Source organism: Branchiostoma floridae, chromosome 3 (genome assembly GCF_000003815.2).
Source record: "Branchiostoma floridae strain S238N-H82 chromosome 3, Bfl_VNyyK, whole genome shotgun sequence".
In the NCBI taxonomy this organism is placed as follows: Eukaryota; Metazoa; Chordata; class Leptocardii; order Amphioxiformes; family Branchiostomatidae; genus Branchiostoma; species Branchiostoma floridae.
Genome location: NC_049981.1, coordinates 7569585 through 7580779, shown reverse-complemented (window position 1 = coordinate 7580779; position 11195 = coordinate 7569585).

Here is an 11195-nt window from a genome sequence, read left to right as displayed (position 1 = left end):
AGCGGTTACTACGGAGGATGATACTCAGGCTAATGGCAACAAGGAGTTTTGATCTAAAAGAAAGCTATTTTGAGGGGTTGTGGACCAAGTACTATCACTGTGCAAAATATGAGCCAAATCTATTTTTTGACCTTTGCCACCATTGTTTGATCCTTACAGACATTTGCTCTTAAGAACAAAACCTTCCGTGACTTTGTCGATCAATATCTTCTACACTTTTTCCGAAGTGTTTACGAAGATTGCTGCAATATTGTGGAAACTATAAAGAAAGTCCATGTTCAGTCCGTCTGGGGTCTAAACGGACCCCAGCAAAAAAGTGCAGTTTTAAAACAAACTTTTGAGACTAACTCCTTAGCTACTTATCGTATGACCATCAAACTTTCAGAGGATGATAAACATGTAAAACTTAATCCTCATAAAAAATCTGTGTCATTACCATTAAATATGACGACATTATGACGTCATTTAGATAATAAGGGCGGCCATGTTGGATTTTTAGTGATAACATGATACACCTCAGCATGAAGGGACACCTGTTGGTATATTATGGTGGCGACCTTTTTTTTCGATTCAATGCACACTTATTCTCAGTTTGGTCATGATGGTCACCAAATCTTTGTCTTGAATAGATAAGAGTTACACTTATTCTCAGTTTGGTAATGATGGTCACATAATCTTTGTTTTGAAATCATAAGAGTTAATTTCTATGCCAAATTGAGTCTTTCTATTAGAATGTACTTTGGGTTTATTGTTGTTTCTTATTGTCTGTCTCTGAAAAGTGAATGTATCCTTCATGCGTTCCTTAAAGGTGTTTTGAAAATATTTGGTATTAACTGCAAATCTTTGGCGTCGGGCGTGGCGTAACTGGTAGAGCTTTCGGCTCGGAATCTATGGGTCCTGAGTTCGATTCCCACCGTGCCCCCGACGTTGTGCCCTTGGGAAAGGCACTTTACACGACTTTCCTTCTGTCTGTACCGTGTATGTGGCATTGTTAATATAAGGTACAAAAACTTGACTGCAGTGCCACATCGTCCTCGTCTGTCCAAAAAGCAAATAGAAAAAAACAAGTGCTTTTAAAAAAGCTGGCATTTTTCCAATGTTTGCGTGTGTGAACGTTTTTTTCTAGTTATTAGAATGTCATATAAATAGAACAGAGTAACTAAACCTGATATTGGCGCATGGAGAGATTCACATATGTGCCTGAACTGCAGCAGATCTAGACGCCACCTGTTAAAATTTGCGTGAACTGCAGCAAATTTCACTACACATTGCCTGTTTTTGAGTGAGCTCTTAAGTTTTTATTTTTATTTTTATTTCTATTCGGCAAAAAAACGAAGCGGCGAATCCGTCAACCAAAGAAATAAATTGGTGTGGCCAAATGGATGTAAAAATTAGTATTTTAATGGATGTAAAAAAAAAAAAAAGTTGAAAAAATCTACCTCCCCGGATTCGAACCGGGTGCATTGGTTAAGAATGCGTAAACTTTACCACTGCGCTAGTGCGAACATGTTGAAGAAATGCCTGTTTTAACAGGTATACAAATGTTTGGCATGGATTGAACAGGTCCGTACAAATTGAACAGGTCCGTTCATCTCAACATCACAACATCACAACGGCGACTACACTGGCCAGAAGGCATTTTGCGACTGCAAGTCGCAAAATGCAAAAATAAATTAACTGCAGATCGCATATATATGACACAGGACCGTCGGCAAGTTCCTTTAGAGAGGAAGAAACCAAAGAAGAATCCCCTGCCGGCGGAGACGTGAACCACGACATTTTAGACGATGAAATCACGAACCCACGACAGGCTAGTCAGCAAAGTCGACACGGTGGACAGCCAACTGCAGAAGATACAGACAAGATAGGCCGTAACACTGCCGGCTTGTTGGAGAACCCGATGTACGTGTCGGGTGTGTTACGTCAAGACGACGGAGGTAAGTTTGTTGTTTTCGTCTGTTTCTATATACCACAAAGGAATTAAAAGACCAATTGAAAGGGGGTGCTTTAACTCTATTCATACCGGGCTTTTTTTGTCAATCTTGCTGACACAGTTTACTGTACCCTTCAAATGCTTAATATCAGAATTACGTACTTTGACAAAATTATGGGCACTTCTTTGTGTTCCTGAAACGTAAAAAAGTTTTTGTGCAGGCTTTTTATCTACCTGCGTGTGATGATTGGTGATAAGATAACCTTCGGTTTACTGTGGCCCTTTTTCATGGCAGCCATCAACAATTATCATAAAGTATTATACAAAAAGGTTTTGCGTTTATATATTAATAGCTCTTGCGAAAGCAATTTGACAGCAGCCATGAAATGAAGATATGGAATGTTTTCTGCTCACAGATGACAACGATGCTGCAGACTGTTGTGTGTTTCCGAGAAACTTTGACGTGAAATCTCACCGTTCCTTCGTGATCCTACTCGTCACCATCGCCATAGTTGTAGCAGCCGCCATTGGTGCAGGAGTTGGCCATGGTCTCGTCAAATTTCTCACAACAGTGCAGGAGACTCATCCTCCAACACTCAACAGTTCTCTGGAGCGGAGTTATACGTCGAGCCGACCAGTGTTACCGTTCCCCGCCAACCCTACTGGTTCTACACTGGCAAACAAAAGTGGAAATCTCTCGGTTGGTTCCCTGTCTTGTACTCAACGTTTTAGTTTTAAAGGTGCCTTCTCACTGCACTTGCGTCAAGCTTGCGTCAATACGGGGTTCATTCACTGCGTCACTGTTTTGTTATTTTCTATCATAATCTAAATATTGCGTAATTCGTAAAAGTATGACTTAGAAGATATGACAAAATACACACAAAAAAGTAAGAAAACTCGTTCTTTAACTCTGAAATTCGTTGAGTATCTTTCGAACCCCGCAGTGACGCAAGCTTGAAGCAAGTGCAGTGAGATACCACTACAGTTTTCATTGTATGCGAAACAGGAAGCTCTTTTAATAGAAAATTAGAATATTTATTCCTTTAAACACAGAAAGGTTGTAGGTTATAAATTTTTTTAAATTTTCAAATGAAAATAAGGGTCAGCCTTTCAAAAATTACCGCAAACTATATCCCGAACACATATCCATAGTACCAGTGTACGTAAGGCGATGGCATTGCGTGACACTATGGATAAATTGTCCATACAATGACTAATGCAAATAATCTTTATCACTATTTACCAGTTTTTAAAAGTTATTTCGCTCATTTCAAGATTGAAGGAATTTTGTTCTTGAAACAAGCCGTCAGTGTGTTATTGGCGATTGCTGTTGACTCATAGTTTGTTTATAGCATAGCACAGTTTTTTTAACAACAAAAATGTTTACTAAGTGTTTTTAGCCTCAATTACGCGTTTTCATTAATTGCATGACCCATCCTGACCTCCCTTGACCCCTAACACTGACAATCCAATGTGGTGGCAAGAATTTCCTCCGATCTTGAAATAAACGGAATAGCTTTAATTCAAAATAACAACAAATGGTAAATACTTAGGAGTTGCTAGCATGATGCACATGTTTTATTCATAATCTTATACACAAGATATCACACATGGCCATTCAGTGCCCAGCTTGCATTGCATATTTGACTTTCCAACGAAAATAAGTCATTCCTAAAATATTCATCAGGTTGGATAATTAACTTGAAAGTTAATATGTGTTGGTATCAGTCATTATTGAACTAGTTAAACTGTAATTCCCAATGCAAAAATTGGATTCACCCAAATTTTCGACTGAACAGCACCAATCTTTGTCAAGGAATGAACAATCCACTGCTATCGGGACGTCACTTTATGCAGATAGAACACGCGACTCAGTAAGCAATGGATCATATGTTTCGGGACGTCTATGGCGACCACCGTTTTTGTTCAGGGATAATTAACTAAACATAGTCTTGTCTGGTACACAAACCTCTGTTATTGACTTGTTTGTCGTGTTTTTGTCAAGCCAAAATAGGTCAAGCTCGATTTTCTCTGACATGACAACTTCATTTATATTAGCACCGATAAAACTATTCAGCTACTCCAATTTTTCTTCAAGCAATGACTGTTTCTAAAGGTAAGGTACATATCAAATTTTTGACGGCTGACAGCCCATCTTGTTCACGGAGAATGACCTTGTCTTGATCACGCGAGAGAACACGAAAACTAGGTCAGGCTTGCGTAGATCATCTGCCCCGCCTCCTTGCGGAGTAGGGGTATACGCAGGACTTGGGCAGATCCCAACCCTCATTGCGGTTCAGCTTCGCACCCTCCAGCTGGATATGATAATTCTTTATGATGGACTGTCAGCCGTCGAAAATTTGGAGGTATGCACCTTACCTTTAAAAACAGTCATTGCTTGAAGAAAATTTGGAGTAACTGTATTCATAGGTGACTGATGAACCTCTTCACCATGCACTAATGTAAACGACAGACAAGTCGTTGAAAGGTCTTCCGAAGACTAAAAGAGTATTGTGTGCCGAACAAGACTATGCAGTGAAGAATAACAAGTTGCATTTTGCCATCTACATCTTAAACAGACCATGATGTTTGTGACGGAAGAGCCAACAAATGCAACAACCTTTCTTTCATCGAAGACAACTGATGGTGTGACGATGCCTAAAGTGTTCTCTACTGATCTGGAAACGAGGGTGTCTCTGGAAACCGCAACAGCAAAAGCAGTCACACCTGCAACTACAGCTACCGTAAGAATAAGTCCATCAAAGGTCTTTAAAATATCCTGACCTTTAATGAATTGCAATTATATTTAGTATCTGTATCTGTATCTATATAGCCGGTATTATCGCCCTCCGGCGTAACACACCAGCTTCGCAGGCACGCGGTCAATAAGTCAGTAAGCCAGTAAGCCTTACAAATTACTGCAACTGAGTATATTTGTATTCATCAGATACAAATAAGTTATTTTCTGATCTATCTACATTCTAAACAGCTCAAGAGGATTGTGACGGAAGATCCAACCAATGCAACAACCTTTCTTTCATCGAAGAAGGCTGATGGTGTTACGGTGCCTAAAATGTTCTCTACTGATCTGGAAACGAGGGTGTTTCCGCAAACCGGAACAGCAAAAGCAGTCACTCCTGCAACTACAGCTATCGTAAGAAGAAGTCCATCTAATGTCTTTGAAATGTCCTTACCTTTAAAGATGCACTATAATAGTAAGTCAGTAAGCCAGTAGGCCTTACAAAGTACTGCACCTCAGTGTATATATTCGTATTCTTCAGATACAAATAAGTTATATTCTTATATATCTACATTTTAAACAGCTCATGACGGTTGCGACGGAAGATTCGGCCAATACAATAGCTTCTCTTTTATCGAAGACAACTGATGATGTGACGGTGCCTAAAGTGTTCTCTACTGATCTGGAAACGAGGGTGTTTCCGCAAACCGGAACAGCAAAGACAGTTGCAGCTGAAACTACAGCTAACGTAAAAATAATTCCTTTGAAATTACCTGCATTGTATGATAAATCGCAATTTAAATGTACTATAATGTTATTTTTAACACAAAAGCTTTTACGTTAAAATATTTTTTTAAACATAGCCTTAGCCTTAAGGTGCACTCTCACTGCACTTGCGTCACGCTTGCGTCACCTCGGGGTTCGAAAGATACTCAAAGAATTTCAGAGATAAAGAACGAAGTTCAACTTTCTTACGTTTTGGGTGTGTTGGTGTCTTACTTTCACGTGTTACGCAATATCTGAATTATTTAAAAAATCGGAGAAAGTAACACAGCAGTGCTGCAGTGAATGACCCCGCAGTGACGCAAGCTTGACCCAAGTGCAGTGAGAGTGCACATTTAGATACGCAGGGTAGCTGGGCCAGCTGCTTATGACTGTATAGCTCTATTTGATTGTGAAGGAAGCAGCTATCCAACGCCACTATGACATGTTAATGAGGTATGACGTCACTTCCATGACATCATTGCTGATAGGGATCCCATGATTCTATTCAATCTCTCTCCACCATTATGACCGCTTTGTATTTGAATAAATGCCTCTTCTAATCAAGTAACATCCACGCCCTTGAGTCACTCATCCCAAATCCCCTGGTTAAATAATGACGCAACCAATTCAACAGCCTTGCCTACATATGGACGACATCCGTGAAACGAGTGCTTAAGTGTCTTCCATCGATACGAATCTGGAAACGATCATGTTTCCGCAAGCAAAGACAATCAGCAACTAATGATAAAGTAAGAAAATGTCAAAGATCTGTGAAATTCCCTAGCCTATAATGAAATACCGATTTGTACTCTACAGTGATACAAACATACTTGTACTATTATTTGTCGCCAGGTTTTGACACATTCTGTCGAAAGGACAGTGTTTGACCAGCTTCAGAGGACTACAAAGCAACGACCTTTAACGACCCACGAAGGTATGATACTCAGGAGACAAAGTTGTTGTCCTACACTAAGTAGATATAAACAAATTGAACTCTCCTCATGTAACTAATCACATAGACAGCTGTACAATGTTGTATATTTGTGTGCCCTACTAATGTTTCCTTAATATCCAATGCCTGTCGTCCCTAATACGTATGAGATACTGCAATCATAACGTAAAAAAGTTGTCTCGATAGGACGTCGACGAAAGCGGCCTTTTTATCGGTGCCCGCTGGTCACTTCATATCTGTCAGATTTTAGATTTATCGCTTAAACATACTTACCCCTTTTGAAAACTGAAAGGCCTATTCTATGATTGGGGGGGGGGGGCTGCGACCACAGGAACTAAGAGTGACGGTTGAGAAAGCAGGGTACATCCAGATAGGCGTAGGAGAATGCAACACCTAACAATAACAATATGGCTTTGCTTGAGAAGTTTTTAAATTTCAATATGTTATTTTAACTGCAGCAAATAACAAAGTTGCCATATGGATATGATGTAGCTACGATAGTTTGGCACGATGTCCTGTAATATAAATTTTATATCACAGCAATATTGAACTTAATTTTAGACATGTATTTGCAGAGACGTAACGTCATGTCATTCTGACAAAAATGATATACCGTAACGAAATACCAGTAGGTCTACAGGGTTGCGGTAGTCGTACCCTATTGTTTGTACTATCTTTTATGATCTTCTTGTAGGCCAGAGTTATTTTAGAGGTTATTATTGTAAGGGTCGACAACTGTACCAGCTCATTCTATTCCAATAGTACATGTTTTGTGTGATTTTGCCTTCCAAGTTTCGATAGACATGGCATAACAATTCTGCATCCACTTCCCCAGGGTGGCTGATACGGGATTCGTCATGGGTTGTGGGGTCCACCAGCACACCGTTGGTGACGTATGATGCCGCAAAAGCCTTGGATGGGGACACTGGGACCTACTGGAACTCTCACAATACCCACCAACGCTACAAGAGCTGGTACATAACATTAAACCTCACAGTGCCCCAAACTCTGACCGGCATCGCAGTCAACAACTACGGAGACACCGTCCATGACATCGCAGCCTTCACGTTGCAAAAGTCGCAGGTTGGGAGTCCGTACAGCTGGGAAGATGTCGTGTCCGTTACTAACGTACAGGGAGGGATAGCCCACCGCCAGGAGTTCGGCGGGTTCTGGGGAACAGCGCAGTACTGGAATTTCCTCATCACTCGGACCCACTCGGGATGGCAGCCATGGCTAAGAGAACTGAACTTCCTCGGAAGCTCAGCAGGTAAATAAAATAATCTTTTGATCTAGGTCCAGTCCATTTTATTCTTCATCTCTCGTCGCACATGGCACACAGCCCCCTGGACTTCCTCCAGGAGTGCCTCTCCCCTCTCTAGGTCTCTCACTCAGACTCCTGTATGACCTCATGTCCTTCTCTCTGACCCCTCTGGGTCCTACCATTACACAGCTAGTAGGGGGTTTCAACTCAACACACAACAGACATACCAATACAAACAAGGTCCACAGTAACAGTTGCAAGGGTTAAGCTCCGGTAACAAAACGCGTCTACCTTGTCCCCCCAACGACCTGGAGGTCAAGGGGCTAGGTAGGTAGGTAGGTAACAAAACGCGTACGACGTACTTGCGATAGCATATTCGCATATCGCACGATGATCGCAGTAAATTGCAGCTAAATCGTAATCAAAATCAGCCATCGCAGAACATCGGATATTGTTTTAATTTATTCCAGCATCGTAGGAATTTTTGATTGTGTCCCTTGTCTCTTCTGAATAGCCACCTGATCGCTTTTGTGCTTCTTCAACCATCCAAATGCGGATCTAGCTGTTAAATACGTTCCTATAATGTCTTTCACTGTAAGAAGAAATTAAAAGAAACCATAACAATATGTTCCTGACTCTTACGAACAAGGTTTAAATCAAGCACAAGTACTGGCCATGGTTTGGTTATCTCAGCCTACTTGCCAACTCTATAGATCTACGATTTAGGCTTTTTCGAACATCTTATTATACTTTTCTCTGATGATATGCTATCAAGAACCCACACCACACCCACTCACAGTCTGACTCATAGAGCCTGCCTTTCTGTTCGAGTTGTACCAATAATTATTACGATTATGGTAAACTGACCCGAGACTGGCTAGAGCTGAGATCTGCAGATGATCTAATTATGAACCGACGTGTATGTAGCCATCAAACAATATTGTATGTAACGTTATCACCTGCGTGACACTGAATCTGTCTCGTGAAAAACCTTGAGATTTTGACACGGCAACTATGCCAGAGTCTTCAACATAAGTATGGCACTGCTAATGGTAAATCTCTCGTGTGCGCTAGAAGCCAATATTGCCCAGGGAAAGTCAGCGTTCCAAACAACCACTTTCTATGATGTCAATGGTGTTGCCAGCCATGCCGTAGACGGGAATACCGATACCTCGTACGGCTCTGGATCCTGTACACACACTGCTAATACCCCGGGGGAGGATAACCCAGCCTGGTGGGTGGACCTTGGGCAAACGTATGCGATCGGCAGGTATGTGTACATCCGAAAATAATTTTATCGGGTTAGTAAATCATAGGACATAAGAGTTTTCTTTTACACAACCAGCTTTTCTCACCTGCTGACGTTTCGATGTCTGTCAGACACCTTCCTCAGAGCTTCTAACTGGAGTTCTGCTTCACGCCGTTATATGTAGCCGATGTAGGTGGCGCTTTTACGACGGGAACACTATCCAAACTTGGCTGAGTTTGTACACCCCCCCCCCCTTCGTCCTGGTTCAGCACTGAAATGGACTTCCTTCTCCAGACTGCTTCTTCAGAACTCCAGTTGGTTATGTAAAAGAAACCTTTTATGTCCAGGCATGTGTACAGCTTTTACACACACGCGCGCGCGCACACACACACACACACATACACACACACACACACACACACACACACAAGTACTCTTCAGCTTTTAGATCTCTTCGATGTCTCTGACAGAGGATAACGGACTTTTTTAACCCTATTCAGACCGGGGGGGGGGGGGCTTTTGAGGCCTGCGCCAACTTCGATGTCCTATAACGCCAGAACGGCTTACGCTAGAGCCACCAAATTTAGCGAGTTTTCCTAAAATATTGTTGGCAACAATTTTACGAAGTTTGAAATTTTTTCCATTTTTTCGTGTTGCCATGGCAACCGTTTGTTGACAGGCAGTTTTGCCAAAAATCACTATTTTTGGTTCTAACAATGTATTTTTCACATTTATTTGCTATATTGCTGCTATTTTGTTACATAAATAAAATCTTATATTATTAAGCATATCTTTCATAATTATATTGCATAAATTATGCTAATTTGATGACGTCATCAGCCCAAAATCCAAGAGGGCGGACCGAATGGCCAGATCAAGTATAACAAGCTAATTATCCCATAAAATTTGTAACTACCTGATATTTTTTCATCAAAAACCATCTAAATGAATGAATTTAGTCTATTTCCATTGTCCTTTGTGATTATTTGTTGCAAAAAAAGTAGTTTTAAAAATTCAAAGTGTTGGATATAATATGGCGGAGCCCAACTCATATCTTAGATGTGCATGACGTCATTTTATGACGTCATTTTGACGTCATTGATGTTGCTGGCAACGCAAGTTGTAATAAACATCATCATTCTGTTATCTGCACTTGTTGTTACATTTTCGTAGCATAACTTGAATTTTTCTGAGAATACCATTTTTTCATGGGTCCGGCCAGTATAATCCACTTGATGAGGTCATAATTACGTAACGTCAACGTCAAAGACTTGTTAGATCTTATGTCGACATCATGTCCTGAAAATTTGGTGGCCCTAAGGCACGTCGTGATAGAGTTATAGGACTTAGAATTGGAGGGCCTCAAAAGCCCCCCCCCCCCCGGTCCCGGACCAAAAAAGCCCGGTCTGAATAGGGTTAAACGTCTCACCGTTTCCAAAGTCATATCCGGTTGCTTGTCAATGAGTAATTCCTATTTCAAATACACGGATTAAGGTGACTTATAATCTATCGATTATATGTTAAAGAACGTGCATCCAAATGTGCACAAAACTCAGCTTCCATTGCTATCAAAATCTACAGGGTAGCTATCTTCAACCGCCAGGACTGTTGTTCGGAACGAATCAACCCCTTCAACATCCACATCGGGGATTCCGACCAGGTCAGCACGAACCCCCAGTGTGGAGGTGATCATCACATCAACCTGAACCAGCCGTCCATTTCCGTCCCCTGTCAGATGATAATGGGTCGTTATGTGGGCATCCGTCTTCCTGGGGCCTCCCGAATACTGACCCTGTGCGAAGTCCAAGTAACAACATTTTTGGGTAGGCCTTCACTACGTTAATTAACATGGTTATCTAATATTTATATAGGGCGCTTTCACTACTGCGAGTATCGCACTGGCGTAAAACCTGATGCGGCAGATTATTCTGGCAACTGTAAATTCTTTCTAGTGATACGCTCGCGCTATATATGTTTGACTATGTTTAGCAACACCGCAATGTGTATGTCAATATTTGAAGAAACACGACTAAAACAAAACAAAACCCGGTCTCGGGACAATTTTGCATAAACGATGGCAATAGATCCAGCGTACCTGTTTCAGGTGTTGCAATTGGACACGAGCGACAGGACTGCAAGGGTGGTTACATACCAGTCGGGCGGCACTGCTTCCGGCTGGTTACCCAGCCAAAGGCATTTTGGAAAGCAAAACTGGCCTGTAAGGCGGAAGGGGCTACTCTGGCCATGCCTAAAACGAAAGAATTGGACCTCGCTCTGAGACGCCTGGTCAAAGGG